Here is a 23,131-nt window from a genome sequence, read left to right as displayed (position 1 = left end):
ACCTGTCATCATCATCACAATCCATGGGCAGATAACCCCATAGGTGTCCTGTGCAAATGTCGTCATTTGTTTCCACTTTCCTCTGTCTTGTGCCACTGGACTCAAGTTGTGCCACATCTTTTTTGTCATTAATCTCTCATGTCGTCGTCAAGCCGTTCTCTGTCAATGATCATCGACAATCAAATTGAACCGTTCTCCATAATTTACTTTCCATTACATTGTCTTTACAGTTCGATAATAGGCCTGTGGAGATGTTAAATGAGCTATACTTGTTTTCAGTAATGCAGAGTCCTTTTTTCCCTCATTTTAAAAAGGGGTCACTCAACCTGCACGAATCAGGCATGCTAATGGCCTCCATCCTGAGCTTACGAGTGCTTCATCATCATCATTACTGCTTAAAGGTGTCACTGATTAATGCCCGTGACATTAATAATTGGTCCAATGCTATTCGTCCGTGTTGCACCCAACGTTTGCGTTCGCTTTATTCGCAGATTTCACATATTGTCCTCCACATTCCTCACTCCCCAAAGCCTCATTTATCGTGCAAAATGGACAGACTGACGTGAAGTGATCACGTGACCCAGTGCCTTCAGTTCACTTAGGAAGTGGGTAAATGTGACACATTTTGTAGTTTGTAAGTTAATTTATGGAAGCAAGATTATATTTTTCACTCGATGCTATAGAATGGTTCAAGACAATCAACAAAAATAACTACTTGGAGCGTTGCCTATTGGTTGGCCAGTGTAGTAATTATTTTAATGACGTTACTCGATTTGTTATAAATATGAATAATCATACAAACCAGTGCGTGTGTGCCTCGTGTTTCCTGTGCACCAGTAAAACATGCACAGATGCAAGGCAAGGCATGGGTTAATGTCGTGTGTCACGTGGAAATAGCTGAGCATCATTACACTGCGGTGATTTCACATCACAGAAAAAGAAGCTGATGTCAATGCTCATTCATCATTGCCTGCATTCATCTTCTGGACACCAGGGGCAATTTTGTGAAACGACAGGGAGAATGAAACACGGTGCTGTGGACACTTTTTTTAAAAAAAAACCCTATTCAAGTACTCAGTTTAAAGTTATTTTTAATTCACAATCATTCGTTTTTCTTGTTCGTCAAGCAAAGTAAAGATTAAATTAAAGAATGCGACATGCAATCATTTACAATGTATCTTTCTTTAAGTAATAAAAACATGTTTTTTACAGCTCTGAGAAACAATCTCGAGGGGAATTTTTTTTAACAATGTATGATATAAATAGTTTTACAACATTCGGTGGCGTTTTCACTTACGATAAAGAAATGTGTACAATAATGTAAAAATAGTGCGATCCTTAAAGTAAGATTACAGTTCGGGTTCATTTGAGTATTGTCCATTACCAGCGTCTCGTGTGGCTAATAGTAATTTTTTCAAATAAATTACGTTATTTACAAGCGAGTGCGTCATTTAGCAAAGCGTATATGTACATTCTTGAAATACGACTTCACTGTAGAGCATGTGGCAAGCATTGAATCTACTGAGATACAACATAAACAGCCTGCTGTGTTGTGCAACTGTCGAGAATACAATCTGCTTAATGTCTCAGCTCAGGATAATACCCTCTGCTGGACAGACGTGATAATTTAAACTCCACACGTCTCACTTTACGCTATCCTGACCGAGTTGTCTCGAAAGCAAATGCGGTAGCCTCGTCTCTCTCGGCTATTTTGCCCAATCGTCAAACGATCTTTTGATTTAAAAAAAAAACACTCAACACATTCAACAATTCAAGTACATAATGGGATACATTTCACGCAATGGCCTTTTTCTTGATCGCGCAAAGAGCACGTATGTTGAGAGGTCGATTCGTCTTTTTTTATCTTTTCAGTGCACTGAAAGTGTTGTTAGGCTTTTGTTTCATACTCTTTGGGTTTTTTTCGGTAAAGTCACGTACAAGGGAAATAATACTGGTAGGAACCTCCTGGTTACACCAGCCCACAGGGGATTATTGTGTCCGTTCGTCCGTCGTGAAGGGAGGGGCTGGGTGGGGAGGGAGGGGCTGGGTGGGGAGGGGAGGGTGGGGTGGGGCTGGGTGGGGAGGGGAGGGTGGGGATGGGCTGGGTGGGGAGGGAGGGAGGGTGAGGAGGGGCTGGGTGGGGAGGTAAAAAATAAAATAAACTAAATCACGACGTTTCGGGCGCAACGCAAGTATCCTTCTTCAGGTGGGGACAACTTAGCGAAAGCGCTCCGCTTAAGCGAAACGATTTCTGCACTCCACTATGAACCCAGCGACCTGAGTTGGATTTCTGGCCAATGCCAACGTAAGTGATTAGTGCTATATGAACCGGTCCTGGGGATTTCTCCTTTAACCAACACTTACCAGTGTGGCCACGTATGGTCAAACAACTTCCATGAACCTGCCAGGAGTGGATAGACAGAGAGGCTGTACATGCACATGGAAATACATAATGACATTCAATCCTAATTTATCATCTCATCACTTTTTTTTCATTGTACATGTATTTAAATGTATTGCTGGATATAGACCTACCCAAACAGTTGTTCGTCATGGTGGTTGTTGGACCATACTTCACCACGCTGGTAATTGCTGATTGGTGATAGGACTCAGTACCAGTGTAAGATATCACTCGTCACTGATGTTAGTTTTTTACATCCTCATTTCAAAATATAAAATAATGCTTCATTTGAAACTGTGTTTTGCATTGCATTTTGGATTTTCCCCCAGTATATTACGTTTTATTGAGTTTTAGCTAAACCAAAAATCTACTTATTTTTTCTTTTGGCACTAGAACCTTTTTGCTGTTCGTGTACAATGTATTTGCCCTCGTCTCCGTTGAACAACACAACATTTTATTTAGCAAATACAAAGTCCCTAAGCCAAGCGGTTACTACCGGTCCTGCTGTGTTGAGGGTGAGTCAGCCTCCGCTGCGTTTGTGGATTGAGCAGCCATCTAGGATGTGCTGCATGTTTTTCTCCACTTCACAGGCACATAGCAGGGCTTGCTCTTATGCCCCATCGGTGGAGGTTGGCGAGGCATGGGCCGTGACCGGTCCTGAACCTGTTGAGGGTGGACCACTTCTTCCTGGGGGGGGGGGGGGGGGGGGGATAAAACCAGGGGTCTGCTGTGTGGGTGTAGTAACGAGGCTCTTATTTGGATCAGCGTTCACGCCGCACACCCGTCAGTACCCAGGTCCGCCTGGGAAAACGAATGCTCCTACAAACAGACTACATTCGAAGAGAAGCTTCGTGAGAAGAGCCTCAAAGATTCCTAGTCAAAGACCCAAAGCTGAAAAGAAACAAAAGAGACTACTGGTCACAGTGGACACCAAGCTGGCCTGAAAAGCAAAAGTGATTGACAAGTCGAATTATTATTAAACGCTTGCTGCATGTTGCCATCCTTCTCCATGGCGTCTCGTGTACAGCACACACCTCCCCACAATAATAAATAAATAAAGCTCTTTGGGAATAACTTCATGACATCCACTGCAAAGGTTTATGTTCACAAAGTTAAAGGCTTCTCAACAGAAAAAAAGGAAACTGCCAACAATGCTGGCGTTCGCGACGGAAGCCGAGCGAAAGCAAACAGGGGAAAAGAAGGCTCGCAACCCATCCAACATTTCTTGGCTCCGGCCCAGCAGAACGTCTCGTAACTCAATATTCTGGCTCAGTTACCGATGGATGGAGCTGGGGGCCCGAAGACTGTGAGATTAGCGGAGCCGGTCAGTCGCCTTCTGTGCGCCCGAGACTGGCTGTCTGGGGCGCGCAGCTGTTAAATATAACACGGTCAAATTCCGATCGTAATAACTGGAAACAAATCTCATTATGTAGTTCGGGTTGGCACGTCGCCCCCTAAACGGCTTGGCTATTGTTCAGGTGTGAGTTTGCGTGATACGCTCAGCTAAGTGCATCGGTTATAAATTGAAAGGCAAAATATATCTTTGTCAGATGTATAAGGGGAATTTTTTTTAAAGATGGAGTACATTAACGTTTTATGAATTCAATTCCTCTATAACATTTTTTTTTAGGGTTTTATTCCTTCATGCAGTGATAGTTATAAAGTTTAAGTTGCACAACCATCAGGGATGCAAGTATGTGTGTGTGTTCATTTACTTTTAACAAATCTTATTGCTTGACAGTAGTTTTGTTTATCTAAATTTTTGCAGATAATGCAGAGGATCATCGTGATATCCTTCATAAATATGGAAACTAACCGGGCAAATATGTACGGTAGTTTTAACAGTTCTGCAATGTGTGTAGAGTAGATTGCAGATAATGTAATTTACAAATATAAGGCAAATACCTGAATCAATTTAATGAGAACCAAACAACAGGACACAAACGTCAAAAAAACATGATATTGCATATAGAAACTTTATTGTTTACCATATATTCATGACTTGTTGTAATAAAATTAAATATTAAAAAAAACTGATCAGGAAGCCTGCTTCATGATGTTTGCATGTCCGTCAAACACACACATGGCAGATTACATGCAGTTCTAATCGCGTGGTTGATAACCCCAACATACGAAGGCCCGGTAGAAATGTACAGATTAAACTTTTGTCAAAACAAATGAAGGCAAAGACTGAGCACTGGGTTTGTTTTGCATTTAAAAAATATCCGATGTGGGAGCCGTAGCAATTGTCAGAAGACACGTGAGCGTCGTTCTCCAAAGTAGTTTCAGGTGGACATCCGATACGTTATACCGAACAACACTGCCGCTTTCAGCGCCACATGCTGGGAGCTTGCACACCTATCAACCCATGCGGTTTACCCGCGTTCGTGTACAGGGAAATGTAGTTTTCAGGTCCATACGGCATACAGCCGTTTCAATACGGGCAAAAAAATATACTTGTTTGTGTTTCTCCCTTGTGATGGGAGCTTGTCGGATGAACGTTGAGATTTATAAGGGCACGGGGTGACCAATACGGTCTGAATTGGTCTATAATAAGATCGGCTCTGATAAGGGGTTGACAGGTATGAGCGTCAGTTCTTGAAGGCCCCAGAATGTGGTGCGAAACGTCGGACAGCATGTCGAACAGCACGTGGTACTTCGGGGAGCTAGACAGCACAAACGCTAAACACCTCCACAGTAGAGTACCGTAATTTTAAAGTTGAACCGTGCCTTTGAACATGTCTAATGGGAATAACGATTGCAATGCACATTAATGAGTAACATACAATGACAATGTTGAACTGATATGATTACTTCAAATATATTTTTCAGAACAAAAGTCATGCACTACGTGAAAACGTACACCACATTTAAGATGAGTCCATAATCACTCCAAAAACGGATTTACATATGTTTAGGGGACTCAATGTAACCACAGTCTAAGCGTACCCATATAAAAGCCCGCGGCATTCTCTCTATGCCTACAGTAGCCACTGCAAATAACAATTTTATTTGATGCACGGTGCGGCCCCCGTATAGTGTACAGCCTCTGGTGTCTTGCATGAGCGGCACTTACAAACTGGACGTTTGGGGCGGTGTTTCGAACGTGTGATGGATACACAGATCCTCCGTCAGTCATTATATCGGTTATTATGCACCTGTTCTTAAAGCTAATATTTTCATGGTTGGTAAATGGTTCTGGTAGTGAACAGAGCACATCGTGTGTGTTCTGGTATATATATATAGATATATTTTTGCAGTGGTCGGCCCGCTGACACTAACATGTAACGAGAGACTGCGCTTTACAATCAACCTTGACGAAAATTGCGCAATTTGTTACGTTTTAAAAACGTGCTATGGGTGGTCATGTCGGGCGCACTGCTTCACCCGAGCAGGTAGGGTTTGAGATGGACACGAAGTTGCTCGAGACAAAGAATTGACTGCATTGTAATGCAATGTACGTGCCAAAGAGGTTCCTCCACTCTTGTGGTGTGTTACGCTATTATATACATTTAAATCGTGTTGCCAAGTTGTGGCATTAGAGGAGGCATTACACTCAATACTGTAGAACCATTTACTTTGTAATTATGCATGTTAAAACTTATTTCGCACCGTACGTAGCCAACCAACGCTAATCGGAGATGCGGGGGAAGGACAATGACAAAAAGCAGTTCTTAAGAAATTAGTTTTTCAATTAGTTAACTTCGACCACCTCTTATATTTACGAGCTAAAACAGTGCATTTATGCGTCGATTTAAAAATTTCAGACGTCCGCTGGTTGACGGATGTGCGAAACCTGATTTAGCGACCAAGATCTCGAGATAAAAGTAAACCACCGCGTTGTTGATGTGTGAATGCGAGAGGCTGCATCGCGTTCAGATGAATTCATGCAAGCAGGGCCATTTCCGCTGACATCCCACCTCAGAATGCAGTTCAAGTCAACCACATTACATTCCTATACAAAGGGGTTTTTATACAACGAGCACCAAGCACATATAGTTTATTTCACATTACTCACATATTAAGCTTAAAAGTAATTTGAAAAGACAAGGCACCCCCAGGGTTACTGCATGCCTCACATCTTACTTGATGAGATGTATTTTCAAGAGGTGTGAAACAGTGTGTGCTAACTGCCCATTGTCTTCAAGAGGCATTTGCACCGTTATCACAAGCCCCTCTTCCACATCATCAGATGTAATCGTTCACGAACACTACTCTAATAAAATTATTTAATTTAGATTTTAGCTAGGATCAAGTGCCAGCCTTGATCAAATACTCATTTACTATACAATACTTTCTAAGCTATGTGCATGTCAAACCCATGAACGTAGTTATATTTTCTGGGCACTATATTACAAGAGAAACCAGCTATTGTTCGAAATTGTCTGTGTAGAACATTTTATGAACGGTATTACATATACATTATGATACTAAAATGGCAAGATAGGCGTTTTGTACAATTATTTATTCAAATGTTGTTGTTATTATTATGGTTCTATATATGTGTTTATTAAATGTTTAAACTTTTTTTCAAATGGAAATGCAACGTAGCATTCTTATGATTTACCCTCACAAAATGGTAATTTGTAAACGTTGTCCATTCAATGTTTTAACCATAACACTACGGTAGGTAAATCTTGACTTAAAGCTTACGTGACTGCAGGAATTCATATTCTGTGGGTCTTTCGGTAAAGTCACGTAGATTGGTTCAAAGAAAAAAACTACGACGTTTCGACCGCAACACAAGTGTTTGTCATCAGGAAGAACGCTTGTGTTGCGATCGAAACGTCGTAGTTTTTTGTTATTTTCTTTGAGCCTATCTACGTGACTTCACCGAAAGACCCAAATTATACGGTATGTCTTGAGTACGTATTTCCTGTTATGAGTTAATCAGTAGTCCTTGGCCACTAATTTCATAGATCATTAACACTCCAGAAATATCTATGCCTTTGACCTCTCAGTGTCATGGCGGGCACCGCAGTGCTTACAAAATAAATTAAATGTAATTTATTTTAATCCTAAAGTGGGACACTGCATTCGCATAGGAGAGACTGAGTATTTGACTTAGGGGTGAACACTTTCAACGAACCAGCTCATTTGCCATGTTTTCCTGGCATGTTTTCCTGGCAAATACATTGTTGGGCACACGATGTCAATTTTGTTGACCACACTGACACTGCTCCCATACCCTTACAGCTACGGTACTTGTACGTGCGTTGATATTTTTGTTGTTGTTGTTGTTCTGCGCGAGTCTGTCGACGGCGCGTTGCACTAGCCCCTATTCCGGGACAAGCGACCACGCGACGCCGGGGGGCTTGGAAAGGCGCCAGCGTTAGGAGGCATCCGGGTGACGAGCGAGGCAAGGATGCGAAGGAAGAGTGAGAGGCCCTGCTGGGCACGGCCGTTCCTCTCGCTCGGGTCGACCCCCGCGGGCCGGGCAGGAGGGGGCGGCTGCTCCTGGCTCTGCCGTCTTCTCCGTTTGATTCTCACTATGAATCTGGCACCGCGGAGGATGCGACAATGCAACGGCGATTAGTTTGTTGTTTTTGTACCAGACGGTTGTATGCATTATAATTTGAGGAGAAGAAGAAAAAAAATGGACGTTCAGAGTTTGAGATAGCAAAAAAAAAAATGGACGTTCAGAGTTTGAGATAGCAAAAAAAAAATGGACGTTCAGACTTTGAGATAGCAAAAAAAAAATGGACGTTCAGACTTTGAGATAGCAAAAAAAAAATGGACGTTCAGAGTTTGAGATAGCAAAAAAAAAAATGGACGTTCAGAGTTTGAGATAGCAAAAAAAAAATGGACGTTCAGACTTTGAGATAGCAAAAAAAAAAATGGACGCTGCTATGTAAGAATATTTTAATGGATAATGGGTGATACGAGATGTTGGGGTAAATGTGCCGCCCTAAAATTACTTGCTCATTTACGGTGGTGGCTAGAGGACGCTCGACAGGGCCACACGAAAGGGTAGTTTAGCCTCCCTGTCGATGTCTTGGAAGAGGCTGTCTCACCCACACTTTCACTCACCACATTCGACGTGCCGATCGACTCAAATGTGCTGTACCCATCTTGATTTGAAGCTTTCGTGACTGCAGGAATCCATATTCTTTGGTTCTTTCGGTAAAGTCACGACTTTACCGAAAGAACCAAGGAGTATGTGCTGTACCTATTTATACTGCTGGGTGGACAGAGGCGGGGAGGATGTAAGAAACTTGACCGTCGTTATTGGAGTTGTGAGATTGTATTGTCTGTAACTTCAATTGTGCAATTATTCTATGCGACAGTAATATTTTTGTATCCATATAGTGGAAAAAACAGCATTACGTCATGCGTTAACTTTATTATTAAATGGAACTACGGTCTGTGAGTGACACTTAAATGCACGCTGCAATGTCTTGTTAAAACAATACAGTATGTAGTAATGCTAATATATATAAAGAACAACGATAGGTACACAGCAACATTACTGGTAAATCTTTTAAAGTGAATACACAGAAATGTGGCCAAAGCTATATTTTAAAAAACGATTGCGGTACTGTATGCGAGGTGGAACTGCAGAGTAGTGGTTAGCCCATGACGGTGTGAATCGGGAGACCTGTGTAGGCTGTGTTTGACTCCCGGCCGCAGGTAACAACATCAAATGGTCATTTTCTGAACCAGTCCCGGGCCCTTCACTTTCACCATTCCAAATTTACCAGCATGGTGAAGCATGGCCAAAGACTCTCCGTGAGTGACAGACACAATGCGGGGAGATCTTCATCCAGCCTTGATTTCACAAAGGGCTGTAACATACTCTTTGTTTTTTTCGGTAAAGTCACGTCGGTAAAAATTTTAAGTAAATTAAATCCCCACCTGAAGAAGGACGCTTGTGTTGCGCCCGAAACGTCGTGATTTAATTTATTTTAATTCTTTACCTACGTGACTTTACCGAAAAAACCCAAGAGTATGAATCCTTGCAGTCACGAAAACTTCAAATCTAGAATAAAGGGCTGTAAATTATTATTTTCATATTTTTCTTTCTGGATATTGGACTATTTAATTATAGAATCAAAACTTTCTGAGAATTAACGATACGTTTTTTTAAAGCCTCTGTATTCAGTTTACAATCTGTTGTGGTGTATATATCTTCCATCTATCGATATTCAAGGAAAACTAAGTGAATAGGAGACTACCTTTTTATTTTCAACAGTCACTTAGATTCGGCCATTCCACAGATGCTGTGTGTGTCGTGTTCCAGAATTGTTGGTTCATCAAATCAGATCAGTTGTATTTATTGCCGTGTGTTATTAGCCTCCTGGTTTAAGCCTTGCAAATACAGCGAAAATATGCCGAATGACTACGTATCCAGAACTTCAACCATCGCTGCCCATGCAGATCACGGAAACAACGGGAACGAAGTTCTCTATTTGTCTATGAAGACGTTCAAGTTAAATTATATTGAACTGAGGTGAAGTGATTAGTGATCCTCGGCCACGGCTAACATCAGTGGCGAGTTAATATCTGAAAGGGGCTTGGAGCCCCTCCTCTTCACCAACCAGAATTGACCAGTGTGGTGAAGTATGGTCAAACAATAACGCGATGTGTGGGAGGCCTTAATCCAGAAGCGGATTGACAAAAGGGGTAATTACATATTACATCAATGACTTGCCCAACGTCTTTATTACTGCTGACTGTGAGCCCGTATGTTGGAAGTATATCGAGAAATGCACTTCCAAAGATGTGTTTGTGTCTGTGTGTGATGACAGCACCTTTTTTTCTTCATCTTGTTTTTCTCTATTTCCATATTTGGAGGCGCTCTTTCTTTAAGTTTCTGCATAATCACGTGCTCTTCGTTGGTTAAGTTCTTGCATATTCTGAAACCAAGTGAAACGCAAAAGAAATTAACATCCTACCAATATCATTTCTGCGCATATATGTTTCATATTTTTACGTTGTTAACTACATTTTCATAAACATGGCCGCATGCACGTGTAAATTTGAGGTTTATATAATCAATTATTTACAGAATAATATCTCATTGCAATATCATTTCTGGAATGCATTGATGATGCAAGTTTTGGCACTGATATTGAATAGTATGTTCCCTAAATGCAGCGTATTAGTTTACTTAAAACATTCTTGAGTATTCTTATATGTACACTACTTATAGTGAGACATTCTGAGATGTTGAACATTTTCTGTTTTATCGCAAATGTTTTATGAATTTGACTACGCAGAGTATGTATCCATACTGATTCATTTGCTGTTTCAAAATAATGTTCCCTAAAGTTAAGTTTTTTACACATTGAAGTACAGGAAAAAAAATTGATTGAAATAAGTGGCTTATTCTTTAAACACAATTAATACATCGTAATTGCGTATTGTATGATGGCGCTTGCCTCCAATGATGAGTTATGTGTGTTTGCTTCATAAATCATACTGATTCCAGAGCCCTGGGCTGATTTATCGCACTAAATTCCATGCACGTTCTCCAGTCGACTATTTATGCGTTAACCAAAGATTCCCGAAAAATGCCATCATTGCACATTTTCAATAGCCATCATCCCATTCATCGCTACCATCATCCTGAAATTACTGCAGATCGTAGTCATCTTTTTCGTACATAGCAGTCCTCATAAGTAATAACGCTCTGGAGTTCCTTCTTAAATGTAAGTTCTTATGTCCAGAGGAAACATTGAGGAAGTGAACCCTGTTGCTAGATTTGAAGTTTTCGTGACTGCAATGATTCATACTCTTTGTTTTTTTCGGTAAAGTCACATAGGTGAAAACAAAAAAAAATATTTAATTTAATCTTTTTCATTTATTTATTTTATAAAATTTTTACCTAAGTGACTTTACCGATAAAAGCATAGAGTATGAAGTGAACCCTGTTACTCGATTTTGTGTGATGTGCTTTAATCCCTTGTACGTAATCTACAAAATACTCTACATCATTGTCTTGTGCTAATGATATCAATTGCCGCTATCTTAGTTTACAAACCTGTCTTTATAAAATACATGTGCCCGTGACCAGTCTTTCAATGCTTCACGAAGCGTAAACAAGACTTTATTTAACAATAACCATTAAAACTTGCCATGCGCACGGTATTCGCTCACTCTCAAAAGAGAGGGAACAAGGTTTTTACAGGTTTTTTCATGGTCGATAAAGTCAAGTAAGTCCTTTTTTTGCGAGCAGGTAAAAGCCCATTGAGACTAATTGACACTTGCCCAGTAACAGCAATGGGGCGCGAAACTGGCAGTAGGAATTTACTTGATATACATGTGGATTAATCAATAGATAACAAATCTTGTGATGTGTGTGAGAATGTCTTTTTATTCACATGTCGTATGGCTTAATGTGACCTTTGATGTTACAAGTGACCGTTGCATTCACCACAAGGATAACAAGTCAGATTTTTTAACATAAGTCCGACCCTGAATTTCGAAAATCCCTGTCATGTTTATTAAACAACATAAGTTAGAACTAAAAATCCAATAGTAAGTACGTGTTGTATTACATATTGATGCCTTTGTCAAAAACAATAGCAAGAATCATGTTTAAATTAATCCAATTGCTCGACAATTTTATTTCAATGACACCACTGGATACATCGCTTGATGAATGTGATGTGAGAGTTGTTTTATTATGATCAATAACATTTACTTAACATAACACAGCAAAGTAAAATAATCTGTCTACACATTTACTGCAGTGTGCATGGGTTTAATTAACCGTGTGCAGGTTATTAAAACGTCTTTAAAGCTCTTTTAACATCGCTACTTTACTGTGCAAGTATTCCAGGATGAGATACAACACTTGGTTTTTCGTGTTAAAAAAGCACTTAAATGATAAAAATATATTTTACTTCCCCTAAACGTACTCGTGAAATAATGTGAACGTTTTACTTTCATCTCTAAAACACAATCAAGAAAAAACATGATCACGCAACATCGATATGAAGCTTTACACGACTCTTCTAAGTACTTGTAATAACACAATTTGCCAACCCGATGAGGTAATGCACCATTCAAAGCGTGTTACCGATTGTGAATTCACTAAATATCTTCATTTTAGATTTCCCAACAAAATTTACAATTTTCATATTAAATTATTCTGACTTTTTGGACATGCGACGGGACAACAGAACATTGATTTCCAGCTTGAACCGTACATTTCTCACCAACAGTTAAATTGGCAAAAGTACAAAGATTAAATATTCCAAACATTCATCCACATCTCTGGAGAGGACACACGCATATGACAGGCGACGTTTCTGGCAAAGGGCCTTCTGCATAGCAGAGATATGGAGAGGCCAGAAATATTGAGTAAATACTATGCACCATGAGGCACTGATATATTGTTTTTTCTTACGTCGGATATTTGACATTCGCTTAAAATAAGATACCATTCATCAAAAAAGATACCATTCGTTTCGTTACAGTCTACATCATGTTACCGTACTAGGATCATGTCAATATCAAAGTGCAATTGAGTTACAGCTGCTTGATCTCACAAATGGTTTTCCATTGCACACTGCGTAACAAAAACCCGTGTATGGCAGTTATGCGAGGGTGCGAGTTTAAACGGGCACGACAAATATTGACAAAAGATCAAAAATGCTCACCTCTTTTTAACTTTCACCCTCCACTTCATGCTACCCATTCTTGCGTGGAGGTGAACTTGGTTGTGGTGACGCTGACTGACGGATGCTTCCTCTACGCTTAAGTTATATATATATTTTTTTCGGAATCTCACGACTGAGCAAGGTGCGTGGGAGGTGGAGGTATTAGGTCGAGCGGCCACACCGCCGAGCTCGGGAGAAAGCGAACTATGATAAGTGAACGCGCCGGTAAACGCGGGCAGCTCGCCACGTGCACAGGCTGGCAGGGAGCGTGCGGCACACGTGCCTGGGAGGAGGACGGCGTTCACACTGGAGGCTGCAGGGGACTTGCTTGTGAGTTTTGTCTGCATGGATAAGGGGGGGCTGGCTGTGAGCGCCGTGCCAGCTGCAATTCCACACCGACCTGACCCACCCCATAGAAAAACCACAACACCACCCACCCACGTACCCACCCACCCATCACATCCACCGCACCCGCCCTCCCCTCTCAAATCGCCTTCAGCCCGCCCCCTCCGCTCGCTAAAGCCATCCCAAGCTCTCCGCTCTATGCTAATTGCTCAATCAGCTGGTCCCTTACATCACCCGCTCAGAATTACGGGGTGATGTCACCACCTGAATCTAGGAGGGGGCTTGGGACATGATGGTGCGCTGGTGTTAGGTAATGCTTGGTCAGAGAAAGCTTCCCGCGACGTTTCACTATCCAGTATTTGATACGCCACACCAGCCATAATTATACACCACTTCGCAATTCCAGCCACTGACTGAAACTCTTTAATTAACGGGTATTTATTAACACGGTGTTAATTAAAATAATGCATGTAAATTAATGTTAAAGGCTGTAAAGTTCACAGTGCATTTAACTTAATAAAGTCAGTGTCTCGATACTCAAATGGAAAGGGTCTTCATTGGTGCTTCAGAGATAGTAGTGGAAATTCCACATTCCTATGGTGGGTGCCATGATATTCGTAAGACACTCACTGTGGATGCCCACCATGTGGTAAAGCGTTACCCGTTGGTAGGCATTTCAATCAGTGCCAGATTAAGCTAGTGCGGGGCCTATAGCATATGTTATAAAGGGGCCCTAAATAAAATAAAACACATATATATTAAAACGCAATTTTTTTAACTTGCATAGTAAAGTAATTGTATTTTTTCATTTGCTATACAGCAAGATAATACGACAAATCGCTCACGTTAAACACCCAGTCGCTCATAAAAGTTGAAGGCGGTATAGTACTATAGTAATAGAGCAAGTGCAGAATCACTGAACCGGAATTGATAGCTTGAAAGCATTTAGCGCGGGGCCCTTAAAAGTGCGGGGCCCATAGCTACATATGTAGCTACTTTTGTTACGAGGATAATTCGGCACTGCATTTCATCAGTCAACAGGGATCTTGTGCCGAGTTGCCAATGACCATAATTTGAACTCACGATTTGACTACTGATAAATCTACTCTTCTATCAACTCAGTTATATCCCAGCCGTGATTATAATGTATATATTGATTACCTCACTGAAGGATCATGGTAGAAAAACAAATGATACAACTCTTCATGAATGCATCAAGGAGCCCAGGAGAAACGTGAAGCTGCTATAAAAAGTGTCATGTGATGCATTATGTCTGCACGGTGGTATTCGTACTGCATTTAACACAGAGGATAAACTACCACGTCCTTCGCTTTCTGTCAAGTATCACATCGCTCCATTTTTTGCAGGTGCCGTAAGAAGTAAATATACATAGTAACAGAGCCCCTTTAACAGCCATATTCAGCACCAACTGTAGTTGGGTGAGTCCTATGTGTTTATGCGTGTCCTGTCTGCTTGCAATTGTAACACGTCTTCAAAAACGGATAGAATAAATATTTAAATGTTTGGCTTTTTGTAAGGCTAAACAAACTATTTTTAAAAAATCGTTGTTTCCGTCTGTTTTAAAGCCACACAAGACTACCAGAAATGATATATCGTACAAATGATCATCGTCCATGATCTATCCACTGCAAGATGAAGGCCCCTCACTAAGCCGTCGCCATCACCCAGTCTGGTGATGCAACAATCCACTCTGCTCCTGCAGGCGAGCTGACCGTATGTACCTTTGACAATCATTGAGGGCAGACCGGCATCAGTGTGATGATATCAAGACGCTATTCAGAAGAGGTTGGAGTGCTTTTGGAAAGGCGAAGCTGACAATGAAAATGTATCTTAAGAAGAACGGTTACTATTGCAGGAGTGTATACTAGCTGTTATAACATATGGATGGAAATATGGATACTGGCAAAAAAAAATGGAACAAATGCTTAAAAATCATCAAAGAAGCATGGAAAGTTGCATGCTTGGAATTTCACTGAGAGATAGACAAAGGAACACGTGGCTTAGAGGGCATAAGCAGGTTAAATCATATTGAGTGTAAGAAAAACGTAAATGGGCTTGCAAATTAGAGACATCGTATTTTGAATGTACAAACGAAAGTGCGGAATTTATCTTCCAAACAATAACTGCGAGTTGCAAACAGCATTGAGAATAATTCCACGCCGCGCATACAAAAACGTATAAAGAAGGTGCTCTTGTTCAAAAATCGGATGGGTATATGATTTAGTTCAGTACCTGACTTCGCATTCCATCATCTAAAATGTGTGTGTAGTCTCTTTGCAATCCTCAGCAGTGTATATATATAAGCAGCTGGAAGTGAACGTATTTTAAAGGTCTTGCGTGAGCTGCGTTTTAATTTGTACTTATCATCGACCTCATTTTATTCCCACTACCGCGAGCCTGCTTGACAGTGAACATCACGAATCAAACAAGACTTTAAATGCATTCATTAAATCAAAGTGTGTAAATTCCACGGGGCAACGTGTATAATGTGTAGACTATTATTAAGGCATTACTCGAACGAGTTGTTGCATAACCTACGAACGTATGGAATTGTGATTAACTTTCTTCGGAGATGAAAGAGGATATGTGGTACCTTAGACATCGCCGGCTTAGAAACAAGAGGGCTGTAAACAGCTATCGTACATTTGTTCAATATCAAAGTCAATATTTGCACAATGCAATATTAAGAGAGTAGCGGATCGGTAGGGTCTGGAAGCACGGATTGAGGCTCACCTTTTTAAACCAAGTCAAGCATTAAAGTGAACATTAATGTAAATACTATATGCATCTTTTATGATTATGGACTTTTACAAAGTAAACACGTCCTGACTGTTTTGAATGCTGGTAAGATTTTTAGTGTTTATTCCAGAGTCAAAGGGTAATCCAGTGTCTGTGCGAAAAAAATACACGACAGCGAAAAAAACAGTCCAAGGGTACAACCACCTATTCCATCATCATCGTCATCTTCCGTTGTCTATCCACTGATGGATGTAGGCCTTTCCCATGCAGTCAATATCCCTTGTGGACCTGTCCATAAAGTCATCTCAATTGCGTCTTCTTCGTGGTTGTAGTCATCTCAGGTTCATTCTCTGCTTTGGATGTCATTCCATCACCGGCCTCGTCCGTCGGTCGTCATCCCTTTCTCAAGTGACGTGCGCTGCCTCAGCATACTTACTTTACTTAATACAGGAGTCAAAACGTGATGTCTCTGGTTTTGGATGTATTCCCTGATTTTATTAACGCCACGAAATATGACGATACGAAGAGGCAAACAAGAACGCGGTCGAGTGCTTTCGGAAAACTGAGTTATGACGACAATGAAAAGCAGTTATACTGTGCCACTGTGTCCGAAGGAGACAGTTATACTGTGCCACTGTGTCCGAAGGGAAAAAAACATTTTCAATAAATGGATATTGACAGCTGTGGCACGGATCAGACATGTGGACGAGTTAAAATGCATTATCAACAACAACAACAACAAATAATAATATATAAACACCCGCAGTATTGAGGGTGTCACACAAAAACTGCAAACAAATTGTCACAAATGTTGTCTGAAATGACCCATATCCTCGGTATCCGGATTTGACTTTTGTTGCTTACGTTAATTCTTCCATTGTTTTTAACACGAACGCTTGACACGTGCACATTCCAGAGGGGTGTCATCCTTTACAGAAAAACTCCCAACGTCAGTAATCCGCTGTCATTTCCTACGTCGGCAATAAGTAATTTTTTTATCCAGCAGGATATCATTCCAGGGGCAGCAGTCTTTTCCTTTAAATAAAATCGTGCATTACACGCAGGAGCAAGACGACCCCACCCCACCACATCTCCTGTTACGGCGCGTGGCACTTGCTAGATGGTCGCCTGGTGCGCTTTGGGGGGGGGGGGGGTTCTTCACATTCTTCCGAACTTCCAATAAGGCGTAAACCTCAGGCATCCAGGCAAACATTGCACTGATGATTGCGCAACAGCAGGCATGAGTTGCAGTATTGCTACGTGATTTTTTTTGATCGTCTCTACTCTACACACCAACCTGTAACGTATTGACAAATGTACCGCGGCAAAGGATGGATAAAGGCTTAAGAGTTGTATAAATATTCTGTTTAATAGTTATGTGGTGGCGCAGTGGATATTGCACTGCGGCATTTAAAAAAAAAGAACAGCGACCTGAGTTTGATTCCCGGCCATGACTTTCATCAGTAGTGAGTGATATCCAGGGCCTACGAAAACAATGTTTTGCCATGTTTTTTTTGTTTCTATGTATGATAATAATTTTTTTAACTAAGATATCTTCTTGAATAAATATATTTACAGAGCAAGGATAGGCACAGTGCATATACAAATAGGCAGAATTCATGTCAACGTCGTGATAATTATTTTATTATTTTATTATTATTATTTTATTATTTCCCTTCTACGTGACTTTACCGAAAGAACCAAGAAGATCATGTCAATGGGTTTCTTTTTCATAATGTGAGAGAAATTAACACCGGAGATGAACTTTTCCAGGTTGTTTTTCATCGCAAAATTACCAATAACAGTCTTCAAATGGTGCTTTTCGCACGATCTCATTCTCAAAAGAGAGTGGTGCACGGGAAGACAAATGCGGCGGCGTTGTTGTCCTACGCGTCAAAACCAGCGAGTGACAGCAGTGATAGCAGTCACACGGGGCTGCAGCAGCAGCAGTACCAACTTAGAGAGTTATCACTGAAGGCCCACGAAACAGAAGTGCCTACAAGCACCTTAATCCGGCCCTGGTGATATCACCTGGCCTACGCCATCAATTAACTCACACTGACCAGCGTGGTAAAGTATGGTCAAACAACCCCGCACTGAAGGATCACGGTATAAAAACAGCCCAACCTGTGAGTATGTTGACCGTGTGATGAAGTCAGCTTGTGTGAAGGAGATAGATTGATTGTTGCATTGTGATGACTTAGGGGAGGCTTTCCGCCAGCATTGAATAGTTCATGGGGGATGATAATGATACAAAAGCGAGTTATACCATAAAGGAATAAGCCTTCAAATCGAGGATTTAAATGTATTCTCATACAGTGCTGTATTTTGTTATGTTATATCTCATCCAGAAATGTTTGTTAAATATGCTTTCAAAAAACAATCAAAATCATGTTACAATTTAATTGAAGGATTAGCTAATGTGCTTTAGGGGTTGTTTAACACGAAGCTGTAGTTGGGAAATGTCAAGCCGGGTCAACTTGGATTCTCTCCATAACCCCCTTCGGGTGCTCTGCACCTGCAAAAGTTACTCGCTGCTGGGGAGGTGGGAAGGTTGGGGAGGTTGGGGAGGTTGGTGAGGTCATGATGACATCAGACGCCAGCTGCCGAAAAAAGCCCTTGAACAATGGAAAAATAAAGTGTCTACACTGTGGATGGAATGTTTACGCTGGGTTATTTGATTGAACTACAAGTGACTCGGAAGCCAAAGCGATTCCGTCATGATTTCCAAATTGCTGGCAAATAAATACAAAATTAAATTATCCCTGAAAAAGAGGCATGTTGGTAGAGAAATGTGAACTATTTAATTACACGCACGCACAAAACAATCCTTTGGGATATTTATATTTTAAACATATCTGTAGCGGAATCAACTGCAAGCTACGTGTTATAAATTGTTCAGCCAGCCACACAATCTGAGACGTTATCATGGCCATCTACCAAATAGTTGGAAAGTGTCCTTTCAGCATGAGAATAATAATTCATGTTTTCTTTCCATAGCATCCTGTCTCGCTGGCATCCGCTACAATATCACGTAGAGCTGTGACATTTGCAATCGTTGCATCAGACCTGCCCTTCCATATGTCTGTCCGCCCTCCATCCGTCCACACTTGTGTATGAATCAAGGAAATCAAACATTTGCACACAAACCCCGCAGCTGGGACCATGAATTAGGAGCCAATGTACCTGGTAAAAACGAGTATTGGGGTTCGAAAAGTGGAAATACGGTGTTCGCCGAATATAGAGTGCGTGTTGCATAAACCGTAGTTGTCCACAGTCCATCACTGCAGCACCATCAGTGTGTGTGTTTTTGTGTGTGTTTGTTTAAAATAAGCCAATCGCTTTGATGGATGTGCTGGCTACGCCCACGTGCGAGTGGCAGCATGCCAGGAAGATGATGTCAAGTGAGGGCCCTTTGCCAGCTTCAGTATTGCAATGCTTAAGCTGCTCGGACAAATATAATTTCCAAATCATTCTGACCTCTAGTGTAGACAGATAAATAAGAGTCTAATCTGATGAGGGCGCCCCTAAATATCAATAGCACCACATACTTATCAGCAGTTACATTTATGCATCGTTAATTTTTTGGGTGGTTTAGTGAAACAGCCATTGGGCCTTTGCATTCCTCGTTGGTGCACAAACCTCGGTTTAGGCAGCAGAAATGGCCAATGATCGAGATGTTAACTACCTAGTCTGGTATACAGGAGGTCATGTGTTCGATCCCGACCCTGATGCCTGCTGTATATTCGTAGTTTTCATGTTCTACCTGTGGTTGCGTGGATTTTTCTCCGGGCCCTCCAGTTTTTTCCTGTCGACATTTAGAAACGTGCGTTCAGCGTATTTGGCTGCTATAAATGTGCACGTGATGAGAAGCCACTTCGTTGAGCTGTCATTTGTGGCCAGGTCGCTTCTGAAAAAGAGCTACGTAACTCAGTGGGCCTTACCTGCTAAAATAAACTAAAATGTGTTTAGTTTGGAATGCCTGCCAAAGGAGACATCATTCCAGAAAGGACGACCACCACGGAAAGACATTTTGGACATTGAGGCCACGGCTGACGACGATGATTATGAATTTCATCAGCATCATCGTTTGGCAAAATATATATGTTTTCGTTCCAGAGCAGCTAGTGGGAATACACGTCTGTCTCCCATCACTTTTACAACCTGCCTTGCAAAATTGGACCCATTCCCAGGAGAAGGGAAGAGTTGGCTTGTTCAACATTAGTGAATTTTAATTAAGATAAGTAAGCAGTCTTTGCCTGCTTTTATAGTAATTGGTCTTTGGGAAGGTGCTTTGCCAAGCATACATCAATTTCTTCAAGTAGTGTTTCGTCGGTTTGCAGAATAGTCGTGCAGTACTCGTGCCCAATTTAAACCATTACAACATAAACACTATAACTGTGCTTCGTCACTTGTATGCATGAGAGAGGAAGCCAAAAGTATTTCGTGAAAAGGTTGTATAGTGTGACAGACAAACACTTAAAATTGCCCCCTAATGTCAATATTACAATATTAATGAGGTAAATACGATGTCTATGGGGACCTCATTTGCCAGTAAAAATATGATAATTGGTTCTTTACCCTTCTATCTGGCAACAAAACTGACACCTTTTGCAAACATGACTCCTTGCAAAAGGTGTCAGTTTTGTTGCCAGATAGATGGGTAAAGAACCAATTATTAAATACGATGTTTCAAGATATAGCTGACATATATCCATGTGCCTTTTTAAGAGTTATATTACTTACATAACGGTGAATCCATTTTTATTTTTGTCACAAAATCTTCTCAGATTACAAATATTCCAATAAAATATTTAGCTAAACATTGGGAAACTCGTCGAATACTATGAATAATGCCACAAAACATTGCCAATTAAATTTCGATTTAAAGCTTTCGTGACTGCAGGGATTCATCTGCTTGGTTCTTTCGGTAAAGTCACGTAGAATTGAAATAATAAAACAATTATTTTATTATTTAAAGTTTTCTTTTTATTATTTTATTATTTCCATTCTACGTGACTTTACCGAAAGAACCAAGAAGATGAATGCCAATTAAGTATATAAAATCACATTTTTAAAAAGGTAGTGTTGACGAGTGTGTTAAGTTTTTTGTTTGTTAATAATGCAGTAGAGTAGAATCAAATGATGGTGGCCAGGTGAAGCAGACATTCAAGGTTGTGAATCACTTATTAGAGTGAGCAACTAAAGTGTATTGCAATTTAACACGCATACCTTCATTGACACTGAACTCTGTAAGTTTGGTGCTGCTCCAACACAAACACCCCAAGTGATTTTTCAGTGTGTACTCTTTACTGCAGCAACAACGAGATATAAACTATGACTTCATGTACCATGTTAATAAAAAAACAATTATTTTTTCCACCAGATCTCAGCAGTACTTCAGAAAAAGACCTCAAAGAGGCACTTACGTAGTAATAAGTAGGGCTTAATATATTTGCGGGGAGATAAGAAAAAACGTTCAAAATGTAATCCCGTTTAAGCTTCAACGTTTCAAATATTTTGTGGACATGTAATTATAATTTAAAGTTCGAACGTATGACGATTTCAGAGAACAGCGGTAAATTCATACCTGTCACCCCATACGGTTTAACCCGTATTTGTGTACAGGGAAATTGAGTTTTCAGGTCCATACAGCGTAAAGCCGTTTCAATACGGGCACATTTTTTGTGTCTGTTTGTGTTTCTCCCTTGTGATGGGACTTTGCAGGATGACCGTTGAGATTTATAAGGGCCCGAGGTGACCAATAAGGTCTGAATTGGTCTGTAATTAGATAGGCACTGATAAGGAGTTGACAGGTATGTTAATTTCAGTTGGAATTCACATTTTGGTATTCAAACAATATTGATTTAAATACATTCTATACGTAGATTGTAAAACGAATTTTTTTTCTGATTATTTCACGAATAAAAAATATATTAAAATCAGCCAAATTAATTATTATCGCTGTATAATTCCTGTTAGAACAAAAAGCCCCGTATTATGTAATCCCATTTCTAGACGCCATGTAAAGTATGAGAAAAAAAAAATACTTTATCGTGAGAGTTTTTTGTTGGTGCAATGTTTGACCAAGAGCTCTCTGCATGAGTCACCCCGAGGCGAGGCGGTGTGCCTGTCTGGTGATGTCACCCCTCCCTCTGGTAGCCCAGTGCCCAATTGTCTCCTAGATGACTCACTCGGAGTGCTGCTGCTTCAGATCGCATCTGTGTGCAGTTGACTGAACAGGCACGCGGCAAAACACGTGCGACTCGGCCGCCGTCTGAGCGCATTGCAATGGGAAATACTGGCATATGCATTGAAATGTATATTAACCCTGAAGGGGAAAACACAATAAAGGAACTTAACAGTGTAGTCTATAAACTACTAAACTATGTTTTATTTTACCAGGTGAGGCCCACTGAGCTACATAGCACATTTTCAGAAGCGACCTGGCCACAAATGATAGCTCAACGAAGTGGCTTATCATCACCTGGAAATATTTTAGCAGCCAAATAATCTGAATGTACGTTGATTCTAAATGTGGAGGGAATACCGTAGGCCCCAGAGAAACATCCACACGATCACGGGGAGAGAGACACGCAAACTTCAGGTACACAGCAGGCGTCAGGGTTGGCATCGAACCCACGACCTCCTGTAGACCGGGCGAGGTAGTTAACATCTCCTAGCCACCGTGATGATGATCATGAGAGAGAGAGAGAAACACCGCAAACTCCAAATATACAGCAGGCGTCAGGGTCGGGATTGAACCCACGACCTCCTGTAGACCAGGCGAGATAGTTAACATCTCCTAGCCACCGTGATGATGATGATGAGAGAGAAACACCGCAAACTCCAAATATACAGCAGGCGTCAGGGTCGGTATCGAACCGACGACATCCTGTATACCAGGCGAGATAGTTAACATCTCGCCACCATAGCGCCCGAATCCTTTATATACGTTGTCTTCCGTGGTATAGTGAATTAAAAGCAGTGTTTTGTTGGATACATTACTTAACTGCCG

At 40.9% G+C, this 23,131-nt stretch overlaps 1 long non-coding RNA gene across 1 annotated transcript; it reads right to left on the bottom strand.

Annotated features, from left to right (window-relative positions):
• Positions 1 to 4,395: 4,395 nt before the first annotated feature.
• Positions 4,396 to 13,304, bottom strand: LOC133343360 (uncharacterized). The gene is made up of 3 exons (XR_009755246.1): positions 13,009 to 13,304; positions 10,153 to 10,257; positions 4,396 to 7,898 (listed from the first exon to the last, which is right to left on the bottom strand). It is a non-coding gene; the product is annotated as an uncharacterized LOC133343360 (long non-coding RNA).
• Positions 13,305 to 23,131: the final 9,827 nt, after the last annotated feature.

Source organism: Lethenteron reissneri, chromosome 17 (genome assembly GCF_015708825.2).
Source record: "Lethenteron reissneri isolate LAM-NWPU_2019-01 chromosome 17, ASM1570882v1, whole genome shotgun sequence".
Classification (NCBI taxonomy): domain Eukaryota; kingdom Metazoa; phylum Chordata; class Hyperoartia; order Petromyzontiformes; family Petromyzontidae; genus Lethenteron; species Lethenteron reissneri.
This window is presented reverse-complemented; position numbering and strand designations above follow the sequence as displayed.